This window comes from Neovison vison, chromosome 4 (genome assembly GCF_020171115.1).
Source record: "Neovison vison isolate M4711 chromosome 4, ASM_NN_V1, whole genome shotgun sequence".
Classification (NCBI taxonomy): Eukaryota; Metazoa; Chordata; class Mammalia; order Carnivora; family Mustelidae; genus Neogale; species Neogale vison.
Window position 1 is genome coordinate 86,015,081 of NC_058094.1, and position 10,675 is coordinate 86,025,755.

Sequence of the window (10,675 nt, forward strand, 5' to 3'; positions counted from 1 at the left end):
TGAGCAGAGAGCCCGATGTGGGGCTCGATCCCAGAACCCTAAGATCATGACCTGAGCTGAAGGCAGAGGCTTAAACCACTGAGCCACTCAGGCGCCCCTCCTTATGAGATTTTAACAAGATAACCCACCTCATGGTGCTTCGTAGAAGTCCAGGATCTCAGCTAATGTCAGCTTTTCTCACAAGACCACAGCGATCAAAAAACTGAACAGTGTGTAACTAAAACAAAACAAGATAAGGGTCCATGCTCAAAAATACTTGCTAGGATTACTTGAGGAAGAACTCTATTTGGGACTATTTTTTAGCTAGCTGTTTGGAAATTGATCAGTGTATAAAGATAATCCAGCATCACAGGAAACCTAGGAAGTGAAGTAATTCACTTTCCAAAACTAGAAAGGGTTTCACTGATGTTAGCCTGAATGGGTATTATACTATTTCACTTGGGTCTTTTCCTCCAACACAAATTCAAACAAAATCACCGATGTGCTTAAAAGCCCAAGTGCCTATGACACAGCTCCATGAAGGCCCCGTGGCTCTGGTTCCTGTGTTCTGTTCAAAAGTGGGAGCCTGTGGCCAGCTGGACCTTGCCTTTTCTGCAACACCCCGACCATTAAATAATTTGCCAGATGTCAGCACAGGTGAGGAGGGGGAAGAAAGGAAAAAGAAAATTGAAAGCGGTCCTTCAATGCTTCACTTTTGCTCCTGCTTAACAAAGGTGAAGACCAGCAAAACCCAAATTTACACAGGACTATAAGCCTACATGATCCTCCACTCCAGACAGTAATATGAAGAATACTCTGGTCCTAGAGTACCCTCTAGGAGGGGAGTCACCTCCCTGAAGAAAAGCAGAGTCCTTGTCATGACACCACTGACCTAGTCCCTTCCTAAATGAACTAGCCCCAGATAATACAAGTCAGAGACAGGCTTCAGTAGCAGCCCTGGACACCCCTTTCAGTAATGCTCCCACTGACCCAAGCCATACCTATGCAAGCAAAGCAGTTTGGAAAGTTAGGGCTCTCTGTTCTGGCAGAAATCTGACTTATAGAGGGCATTTGTAGACTTGTGGGTGAAGAAGAGTGGAGAGAAACCAAAACCACCCAACTAATAATCCACACTGATTGAGTTTGTTCAAGAAGTATTCCACTCTTCTCTTTGTGCCCATGTAGATCCGTGCTTAATCTCCAGCTGGTCTGTGATATATCATAAAGGACACAAAATACTTGTTTGCTTGAGGAAGAACTCTTTCAAACTGTTCTACTTGTTTTATGTGAGATATTTAGTGGAAAATGTGGGAAGATAGAGTGAGCAGCGAATGTATCTACATCTGGCTGTCAGCCAAAATGATCCACATTCACTGGCATGTGTATATAATCTATTTGCCTGTAAATTCCTGGAGTACATGGGCCATGACTTCTATTTCCTTTGTACCCGCCTGTACACCCAGTACAACAGTCTGCATGGAATTAATAGTCAGTGAACATTGTCACTTGTCCAGTATTTAGACCTATGTTTTTAAGGACCACATCTATTTCCTCAAAAAAAAAAAGGCTATATATAGTATTATAATACATTAGATCACATGTACCATGTTTTTTTGGCTAATCTTCTTCCTAAAACACACACTTTCTTACAGACTTTATACTGTGCAAGTAATCATTCCTCCACCACATTCAGAAGGAGATGGAAACTTCTAAGACCTGAGCACCTGCCTGGGGTTATTTTTCCCTCCCTCCACAATCATCATATTCCAAGTTTTTGAAAGATTTCTTACAGTGATTAAACATGCTTCCATTCTGTTCCAACACAAAGGATCAACTGTTTGGTTTGGTTTGGGTTGTATTATATATCATATCAATTTCTGCTGCTTTAGTTGATAATTACATCGGGAGGAGAAATTCAGTGGAGAAATTCTCTGTGTATACACACACACACACAATATATGTAAAATATGTCAACCAAACATTAACTAAAATTTACAAGGAAGAAAAACTCAGAAATATATGAAGATAGATATCATTTGCACAGAGTTGAAGTATTCATAAATTGTGTGTATTTTTGTCATTTTAAGTCAAAATATCATTTCTATCTTTTAGGATATTTCTAGTTTTTTTTTTCCCCTTTCACAGCTTCACCATATTTCTCAGCCTGCTTTATAGAGTCATAGAACTGTGTCTGGGTAATAGAGTGGGGCAACACACAATTTCCAGCTCTGGCCCTCCTCACATCTCTCTTGCGATCCCCCAGGCTTTCTCTTCTCCTATCTTCTGGCGACTGCATAGGATCCAGGGGACAACACTGAGGCCTTCCACCATCAGTTCTCAGTTAGGGGAAGTTTTGTGCCTGAGGACATTTGGCAATGTCTAGAGACTTTTTGGTTGTCACAACTAGGCAATTCTCACATATTTGTCATATACCCAGAATGTTTTGTGGCAAATCGAGGGTAAAAACAAAGGTAAAATACAAAACCACAATAATGAGGAGACAGGCAACAAGTTGAATGGTTGACCAGGAGGCTTGTTGGAGTACCAAGAGCCTAGAATTAAGCATGGCCATTAGGTCAATAAATTGAAATCATAAATTACATGTATAAATTCTACAGTGCTCGGTGAAGTCAAAAAAGCTAAAATTTTCAATCTGAGGACTTGAAATCTTTTTTAATCCTTAGAGGATAAGAGGATTAAGTGCTATGTCATGCCAAATTTGTCTTAATGTTATCTCTGCATACTATATGCCTAAAAAGAGATACAAAGATGAACATACTCCCTTGATGTCTTCCACTGAGTTGCATTCCTCTTACAGGTTTAAACATTTCTAACAATTTTCCCAGTAAAGCCATACTCTAGGGCCTGCCTACATGCTGTTTATTTGTGACGAGTGCCTTTTACTAAGGGTGATGCCTCCCACCCAGCTCCACAATAATTTCTGTTCTGGTCTCATCCTTGGAATGGCACTGCCCTCCAGCTACCTTCCTCTCTCTTTCTCAAGGCTTTCTTCAACCAAAGGGCTCTACAAGGACACCAAGGAACAGACACTATCAGATACTGAGAGACATACAAGTAGCAGAGGCTAACAATGCAAAGCAGTCTATGTTGCCCCGAAGAGGTGCTGTAATCAAAGTTAGGAGTTGTCAGGCTCAGCAGTAAGCACCGTGAAGGGTTCCCATTATGCTCATTGGAGGAACCTGAGAAGAACGAAGCACGTCTCTGTTGTTTGGGCGCGCCAAGTCTCCTTGGAGGACAGAACCGGTCAGCCAATCAGAGAAGAGTAAATGCCTGTGAATCAGGTGCAAATACCAGGAAAGAATACACAGAGAATTGCAGGTGTGGGACACAGAAGCAAGGGTGAGCATGGTACTAACATATTTCAGGATTTATTACTTAGTAAAAGCTGTTTTTACTTTAAGATAAATGATCCCAAACCTTTCAACCTTTTGACTTTTTAATTCATTGCCCATCCTTCAGACCGAAGTTCTCTAAATCTGTTTTACCTTAATTATTTATGGTAAAAACCAATTGAATTCATCTACCCAATATGAGGATAAGTATTCATTTCGAAGTATGCACATGTACTATTGTATTATATTGTCTACATAAATAAAGTATATACCAAATATGATTTCTAAAGAAGACATATAATCGACATTAAGAGACTACACAGTATATTCTGGCCATGTCTCAGTTTATCCTCCTTCTCATCAGATGGTAAACTCTGCCAGAGTAAGGATGAGAGTGATTTTGTTTCTGTCTGTGTCCTAGTGCCTAGTGCACTGCCTGGTACCTAGGTTGTCTTTAACAAATACTGGTGAACAGATGAGTGGATCCCAGTCATCACCAGAGGTGACAGTAACATTACAATCAAAAGTCATTGTTAAAGAATATCTAACTTCTTCTCATAACACAGATACCAAGAGCAGTAAAATCTTAGAGTCATTCATTTAGAAGCTGCAGTCTGCATTACTCAGAAAAGTGAATAACGAGAGGGCCATCACTAACACCAGTGGGAAGCAGTAAGACAATATGAAAAAGAGTACCTGATTCCATTTTCTTGAGTTTCCAGCACAGAGAGAAAATCAAGTTTACTTCCATGTATATGATTAATTGTTCTTCACTAAAAAATAATTGCATCAGAAAACAGAATGATGAGCAAAGGACTAAAGGATCACCTTCTTGTGTCTTGGGTTGAGCTGATATCTGCTGCCACTCCTCCAGCATGCCCTCCTTCTGACTCTCCAGAGTCTTGTGAGTCTTTCCCCAAGAGCACCCTTCAACCTAGGGGCAGTTAGGGGCCTACTGGGCCAATTCGAATTTGCTTGAGAGGGTAATCAAAGCACAGAAAGTATGTTCTAGCTGACATTTTGTTTCATCTTTGTGACTGATAGTTCCTGGAAGTCATCTGTTTTCTTGCTATAAGAGTGGACTTCTTGAGGTTAGGGCAAAGGCATATCAAGATAAAGAAGGCAAAGAGTACCTCTCAGACATTTAAGTTCCGAGATGTCTATTTTCTTTAGCTTGTGCTAGTCCCAGTATAACTCAGTGCTTATTGGTTATACATGAGTTCTGAAGAAAGAACAAAACATTCCCCAAATGGATGCTTTCCTCAAGTTCCTATTTGGACAGAGGATTCTATCCATGATTACAGTGGAGTTAGATAAGCAAGTAAGCCCTCCACCCCTACCCCATTCTCCCCACAGAGCACAAAGCTATGAACCTCAGGGAGCCAAAGTTCTTTGCTCTCTGAGCAGCACAGAAAGGCCTGTGGGATAGACAAGGAGAGGAGAGAGCTCTGGCAAGAGCAAGTGTCAGTTAATTCACTCTTATTTTGTCTTTGGCAGTATGCTTTTGTAAGGTGTGAAACACACATGTTTTGATCTGTTAGTTTGTTAAATAAAGACACACTGAATGAGTGTCACCAAATTGTATCTGATTCCCAAGTTGAGAAAAGGCGTCAACTGCATTGCAATCCTCAGGGTGACCAGCAACAACCCTTAGAAAGTGAGAGCGTTCAAAGCTTTGGCAGGCCATACAGCAAAATTAAACCCTGTGAACTAATTATCCACCCTCACAGAAAGGGCAGGGCTTCGTGGGAAATGCATAATCCACAGCTTGCTGTGAAACACATTTAGTAAACAGGTTTCACAATCCCAGGAAGCCAAGTGTCAGGAGCCTCGTGTGGGAAAGCTGCCCTATGGGCCAGGACTCTATAAGGTGAGCTGCAGGCAGCTGGTGGTGTGGCCTCAGAGGATCATCAGGCCCAGCAAGCGGCCAGGTGACAAAGCTGCACAGCAGGTTCCCAGACTGTGGAACACCCTGGGAACTTTTCTCACGCTGTTGATAGGATGGGAACCTGGCACGGCCTTCATAGCCTAAATCCATTCTATGAGATGACATTTATTGGGGTTCTTGCCTGATTAATTGTAATGTGTAAAAGTAATACACATTTAATACAATTTTTAAAATGAGAAAATAGAAGCATAACCAAAAAAATTGATGGCTAGACCATTCTATTTTCTTTAGAACATTTTTATTTTCTTTGAAAAGTAGGAATACAGGGGCTGGGAACCCAGACCTTACAGTTTTTAAAGTAACCAAATCATCCAGTCAGATTTTTTTTTTTAAATGAGTTACAGTCAAAGAATCTAAGGCCTCAAAGCAAGTAAGCAGCATGATGGTTGGAAACTGTGGTTTTTCTTTTTATTCCTATATGGTTTGCTTTTCAAGGAGGAAAAAATACAAAATTATATATTATTTGAATATATGTGTGTGTATATATGTGTGTGTATATATATATAGTTATTATATATATGCTATTTTAAAGAGAAATTTATATAGAGAGATATATATATTATATATATAAATATTTATATATATAAAGAGAAATAAATATATATTATTATATATATATTACATATACATATATACATGTTATTTTCTAGAAAAAGAGATTTAGGTTGGTTTCAGAAGGACTTTCAAATATATTCCCTAACAATAGCTCTCCAGGCAAGGAGTGAGTAGCAGGGCTGGGGAGGATAGTGCAATGCAAGCATAGTCATTTGGTGTCCCATGACTACACACCTTCTCCCAAAGTTCCTTGGTCTTTTTTATCAACAAATGAAATCATCAAATATTTAATTTAATAATTCTACAAATCTTATCAACTGCCTGCCATGTGGTGAAAGCTGTGCCAAGCTCTCAGATGATGACGAGGAAGGAATAGCCCCTCTCTTCCCTCTGGCTTCCCCCTGCATGGAAGTCAAGGATACATCATAGAGGCCAGCCAGGAAAGAAAATAGTCACATCCAAGTCCATGCAAGTCCTCCAATTCCACACATGTTCCCCCAAAATGGCTGATAAAAAATAAATCCTTCTATGCTTTAAATATATATATGAATTGTCAGTTGTGGGGAAAAAAGGAGTAAATTTGGATCTGAATTCAGGATAGTCATCCTTTGATCTAGGCTGAGATAAGAAGAAGTTTGAGATTTTGAAAAGTCCATTAGATTCATCAACCGGCCAGTTTTATTTATGAGTGTCTGTAAAAAGGATTCAGAATAATAGATACAGAAAAATATTTGATCTTTTCCACTTAGCTCATAACCAGAATTAATTTGAAACAAAAGCCAGCAGTGCACTACAGATCAAACAAGTGACCTCCACTAATAAACAATGGCAATATTAATATTAAAGCTATTATTAAAGTACAGACAATTTTAAGCCACATTTTAATATTATCCTAAACCTTTTACAGGGAAACAAGATGGCTTAATTTTCTTTTAAAAACTTAATCAACTTTATTATTTCTGTCAATACATGCATTATAACAAAATCACAACAAATCTTAAATACTCAAATCACCTTTTTCCAAAGAGCTGTAGTTTAGGTTTCCAAATCTCACATTAAAAACTACACAGTTAAAATTTAAATTTAAAAATATTTCAAGGAATCGGGGTGCCTGGGTGGCTCAGTGGGTTAAGCCTCTGCCTTCAGCTCAGGTCATGATCTCACCGTCCTGGGATAAAGCCCCACATTGGGCTCTCTGCTTGGCAGGGGGCCTGCTTCTCCCTTCATTCTGCCTGCCTCTCTGTCTACTTGTGATCTTTCTCTCTGTTAAAGAAATAAATAAAAATTTAAAAATAAAATAAGATAAAAATATTTCAAGGAATAAATAAAATAATTATTAAATATAATAATTTTTTAATATAAAACATTTTAAATGTAACATGAAACCAAATTTCCACCTCATCAGTTTTATGATACATGTTGATGGCAACTCTAAAAACTTACCTTTAAAGCAAATTTGGATTATCACAATGCCCTCAAGACCCACTTGTTTGTTTTATTAATATATTGGATGTATGATACAAATTGGTAATTTCCAGCTTTGAAATTCCCCAACCTTTTTTATGAGTAAGTCATGTTGGAAAAAATAAAATTAGATGACTACTAAAAATGGGTATTTGACATCATATCTAGCAGTTCCTTAGGGCTCCTCCCTGTGTGGGTGTTGCTGCTAAGACACCCTGACACTTAGCCTGCCCGCAGGGGCCAATCACTTAAAATATGGAATCCAAACAGCTGGCTCTGGCGTTGATGTGTACAGTGTGCTCCACATGTTCCCACATAACGTGGGAATCCCACAGGAACAAGTCCCCAGCTTGAGATTTCTTTTCATGAATCATTCTCGCATCTCAACTCTGCCACACCCCCACGATATCTTGCTGTTAGCGAAGTGTTATTACAACAGAAAGAGAGAGCAGGCATGACCTTCCCTGGCCGTCCAAGTCAAACTGAGCAGGATAGTCATACCCTTTAGTCGTGAGGCCCATTTGAATTGTAGAACTTCGAAAGAGACACAACTTGGCAGGGAGTCACTCTGGAACTCTGCCATCTTTTGCAAAGAAGATTCTATCATCTGATGATAAAAGGCACAGGTGCTATGTTACAAGATCTGGAACAGGGTGTGTAAGATGCATTGAGGGTGCCCTCTCTCAGGCATGGTGACACAGGGGCCTTTGCTATTCCTGCCCTTTCCTCAGTGGGGGCCAGTGCTGTCCAAACAGGTCCCAGGAGTGCCATAGTTCACAAAAGCTCCCAGGATGCTTTCCCTGATGGTCAATTTACTTCAGGTTTTCACTGAGGTTACAGGAAAGGAATAAACTTCATTGCCCAATTAACTTTTCCCATCAAAGCCATATTTTTTTTTCTGCTTTCTAAAAATAACTAACTTCTGATTTAAGGTCTCAGCAGAAGTTTTTACCCAGTATGAGAATTAATTATATTCTGTTCTATTTTGATCTTTGCTGTCAAATATGTTGGTTTTCAGAATTAAGACCAAATGGGTTAGGGGGTGGGAAATGCCACTTTAGAACATAAACGTAGGTATGAAGCACAGTTTGAGCCAAACAGGATCCTTGACCCTGCTATCTGACTGTGGGGGACACACCATACAAGTCCCAGTGCTTCATACCACAAACCTGCCAGTCTTGGACAAGTATTGAGAGATGTTCACAAGCAACTTCAAGGCAAGCTTCTAGCATGGTCCTGAGTGCCTGCTGCTGAAGAGACTGGTGGGTGGCCAGGGTCAGATCTCCAAGAGGCACCAAGATGACACTATAAGAAAGTAGGAAGCAGTAGTGACAAAGTACGCTATCAGGAAAGAAACAGTTTTCTTTTGTGACTCTATGACTCCATCTGTCTCTCCAACCAACCTGTATGGATTAATAGTAGTTATTAATGGATAACTGAAAGGATTAATAGTAGTTGAATAATCAATTAATAGTAGTTAATTTTTTAAAATGTTTTGCTTTTGCAAAGTTACCTTTTGGGGAAGTTTCCTCAAATTCTACTGTAAGCCACCTTCTTTCAATGCCTCTTCTCCTGAAAATATAAATCAGAAGAAATCTTTCTAGGAAATACAATGAAATAATGGAAACCAAACTGATCTGAGAATGGATCCTAATCCTTAGCAACTGCCCAACCTTGGGCAAATTGTTTAGCCTTTCTGGACCTTAGCTTCCCATCTACATAAAATAATGCATTGGATGAGGCAGTGAGGCTTCCAAGTTTCTCACTGGGTGGCTCTGCATCACCTGTGACACATTGCCTGAGATGCTTGTTAAAAAGACAAATTCCAGAATATTTTAGCAGACTTAGGGAATCAGAATCTTGGGTGGAATCCCGGGATCTATATTTTAAACAAGCTGTCCTTCTCGATTCTGTGCACACTAACCCTTGAGGACTATTGCTCCACCAACTAGAATTGAGTATTCATTTGAAACACTTCCCATATGCCTGGGGTTTATTTTAGTCTTCAGGGTAGCTTCAGGTTTAATCCCTTCCCTACAATCCCAAAACTACTGCTAGCATGTACAAGACCTTAATCAGGAATTCATCTTTTTGGTTAAAAGAAGAATTAGCAGTCCACCTTGGTTGTAAATAATTCTACAAGGTGTTAAGAGATAGATTAATACCCAACATTCTTCTGGTTGTAATGAGTAATATTGAAAAATAAACACTTTTATTGAAAAATATGGACAGTAGTACTAGAGTTCAATATCAGAAAAAATACTTTGAGTTTCTCTTTAAGATAATCTTCTTGGAACTTACTTGCTATGAATAGTTATAATATTCTCCATCAATTTTCTCCTCGTGAGAGAACCAGTGGTTCTTAATGAAGCTCATGACTTCTCTAGTATCCTCTATAATTAAAGGAAAAATTGCATTATATGATGAATCAAATGCCAGAGTATGTCCCCCGGAAGACCTGGAGCACTGCCACCAGCACGCCAACTTGCCCTCAGAGTCTCTGGTTCAGTTCCTCAGTTTCCCCTAAATGGAAGAACTTGACTGTCAGGGATTTTGATTGTCCAGATAAAGGAGGCTTTTCTGAGATCATAGTTTCCATGGGGAGATAGGTTTACAGTTAGATGGAGACCTTAAAATTCCTTCCAAAGTAGCAACATTTTTCTGGAAGACAAAGCAAACACTGTGAGGAAATTCCTTATCAGGTTTGTTTCTGTCAATCACGGAGAAGGAGGCATAGGGACAATGCCCCCTGCAGGAGATTCTGAAGAAAATTCATTTGTTTCCACTCAGGCAGGTGAGGTGGGAGGGCCTCACTTGGCCCCTCCCTCATCTTACTATTATTTAATTCAGTTCAGTAAATGTTTTGCAGAACCTATCTGAAAGTCTTGCCATCTGTGGTAGACAGACTTCAGAAAACCCCATGACCCTCACCTCCTAGTCTTCACTCTTTGTGCAATCTTCTCTCCTTACATGTAGGCAGGAACTGTGAGTTCCTTCAAACCAACAGAATACAGCAAAGGTGATGGTATGTCACTTCTGTGGTTACAGTACCTTGCATAGAACTCCATCTTGCAAGCTGACTCACTCTAAAAACTGTCCTTGTAGGCTTGATGAAGGAAAAAACCATGCTGAGTAACCCATGTGGCAAGAAGCTTGAGGGCCATCTCTGGCTGGCACCCATCAGAAAACTGAAGCTGTCAGTTCTATGATTGCAACAGACTGAAAGCTACCAACAACCATGCTTACAGGGAAGTAGATCCTTCCCCAGTCAAGCCCCAGATGAGATCTTATCCCTAGCCAACAACTTTGTTTCACCCTTGTGAGACTCTGGGCAGAGGACCTAGCCAAACTGTGCCTGGATGCCTCATCCACAGAG

General features: G+C 39.8%; 1 long non-coding RNA gene across 1 annotated transcript; it reads right to left on the minus strand.

The window, feature by feature from the left end:
- Positions 1-7,869: 7,869 nt before the first annotated feature.
- On the minus strand, positions 7,870-8,874 carry LOC122903975. The gene is made up of 3 exons (XR_006384123.1): positions 8,813-8,874; positions 8,469-8,604; positions 7,870-7,906 (listed from the first exon to the last, which is right to left on the minus strand). It is a non-coding gene; the product is annotated as an uncharacterized LOC122903975 (long non-coding RNA).
- Positions 8,875-10,675: the final 1,801 nt, after the last annotated feature.